Here is a 2,569-nt window from a genome sequence, read left to right on the forward strand (position 1 = left end):
TATTTGATGTGGTGTGACTGACATGTTGAATATTAGAAAGCCCTGTTGTAAAACTTTCTCAGCCATTGACACTTCTTCAAACATGAGTATAGTCCTTTATCTTAATGACTTCTTCAATCTTCATCCACCTATTTTGGCGTTCAGTTCTTCTTTCAGGTCTTCCTCCCGATCTCTTGATCGACTTGACGAACAAAAACTGATCTTTTTGCTTTTTGTTCTGGTGGCATGACAACAATAAGGCCTTCATTGTAAAATATATCTCTTGCTTCTTTTGAAAGGATTTTATCTGAATCAAAGTCATCTTTACAGATTACTTTAAAACCTTCATTGGTGCTGAATATTCTAGTTAGTGGGACTTGCAGTTTGTTGTAAATTGATTTCTGCCACTTTTCCCCTTCCAATAGAGTGTCCCTTATCTCTATGTTTTATTCTAATGCTAGTTGTCATCTTCTTGATTACATCTAATCCTACCTATAACACAGGGCTCCTGCCTCTTGGACGTCGGGCTCTGCACCCAGGTTACCTAATGACTATAGTAATATCTAAAGAGATTGCCACCTACCGGTGGCCCCGGACAAAGGGGTGCCCTGCACTATCACAGGTTCCCTTGCCGGATCGACCGTATCGCGAAGTCCCGCCTCCCGTTCAAGGAGCGGAGTGCATGAGGGATAGAAAAAAAGGAAAGAAGAGGACTTAGAGAGTAGAAACAGCCCACCTACCACGCCACGTTCGGTCAGCCAATCAGAGCACCGCAGTAAACGTGCATGTATCACGCCACCGTGGGGCACCACTGATTGGCCAATCCAGGACGTAGACGCACGGGTAGTAGTCAAAATTTGGGTAGGCCAAATATTTGTTTTTTCCAAAGTTGGAATTTCCCGTACAATCTGTGATGGTAATTACACCGTCACTATGTTGAGTAAGTACAATCACTAGGATTGAGTGTCTTATCACAACAAAGTTGCAGACTCAAACATGCAGCAAAAGAATCAGGTCTTCGCAGCTCCGTGTCTATTTTACTTAGGCTAGCATACCTAAGTTAAAGCAAACTCCCCTTGCCAATACAAGAAGGAAGAGGATTTCTTATAGTCTAATAAACAATTCATCATGACCAAATACAGTATCTAACACAGGGGGTCCGGGGGCGCGGCTACTATATAACCATTTGATTTGCATTATCTCTGAGAATAGTTAGCAATTATCCATTTGATTGCATTATCCCAGGTTAAGGGGGTTGTGTGTGGTTCCATATCACCAGATTTATTAAAAACTCACGTCAGGCTAAACAGTTTAAGGCTAGATAGTGGTGGCTGCTTGGATTATTTTGTCTCTTGTATTGGCTTCCGGGTGGCTTCAACCTCTATAAAATTGAGGACACCAATAAGAGCCTTGTACTAAGGTTGGGATTAAACAGGCCACTTTTGCTGTAATGGGATTTCGCCATGCGGGGGCGTGGCCAACCTCGGCGAAAGTGGATTTAGGTTAGGCGGCCCGGTAGTGGTTGGTTAGTTGCCTGTATTATTATTATTATTCTATAAGGTCCCCGTTAGACTTTTACCACGGTCAGGCTAAGCAGTTTGGGCTGCTTAGTTATTCTTTGTCTCTTATTTTAAACCCCGGATTGGCTTCAACCTCTAGAAATTGAGGGGGACACCAATAGACTTTGTACTAAGGTTAGGTTAAACAGACACTTTTGCTGTAATGGAGGATTTCGCCATCAGGGGATGACGAAACCTCGGCAATAGTGTAGTTGAGTTAGTGACCCGGTAGTGGTTGGTTAGTTGCCTGTATTATTATTATTATATAAAATTTAAGGTCCCCGTTAGACTTTACCACGGTCAGGCTAAACAGTTTAGGCTGCTTGGATTATTTCCTTGTCTCTTATTGACTTCGGGTGGCTAACCTCTATAAAATTGAGGACACCAATAGACTTTGTACTAAGGTTAGGTTAAACAGACACTTTTGCTGTAATGGAGGATTTCGCCATCGGGGAGCGTGACGAAACCTCCGGCGAAAGTAGTGGTTAGGTTAGGCGGCCCGGTAGTGGTTAGGTAGTTGCCTGTATTATTATTATTATTATATAAAATTTAAGGTCCCCGTTAGACTTTACCACGGTCAGGCTAAACAGTTTAGGCTGCTTGGATTATTTCTTTGTCTCTTATTGACTTCGGGTGGCTAACCTCTATAAAATTGAGGACACCAATAGACCTTGTACTAAGGTTAGGTTAAACAGACACTTTTGCTGTAATGGAGGATTTCGCCATCGGGGAGCGTGACGAAACCTCCGGCGAAAGTAGTGGTTAGGTTAGGCGGCCCGGTAGTGGTTGGTTAGTTGCCTGTATTATTATTATTCTATAAAATTTAAGGTCCCCCGTTAGACTTTACCACAGTCAGGCTAAACAGTTTAGGCTGCTTGGATTATTTCTTTGTCTCTTATTGACTTCGGGTGGCTAACCTCTATAAAATTGAGGACACCAATAAGACTTTGTACTAAGGTTAGGTTAAACAGACATACTTTTGCTGTAATGGAGGATTTCGCCATCAGGGGTGACGAAACCTCCGGCGAAAG

The sequence above is a fragment of the Homarus americanus genome, unplaced genomic scaffold, assembly GCF_018991925.1.
Source record: "Homarus americanus isolate GMGI-L3 unplaced genomic scaffold, GMGI_Hamer_2.0 scaffold4943, whole genome shotgun sequence".
Lineage (NCBI taxonomy): Eukaryota > Metazoa > Arthropoda > Malacostraca > Decapoda > Nephropidae > Homarus > Homarus americanus.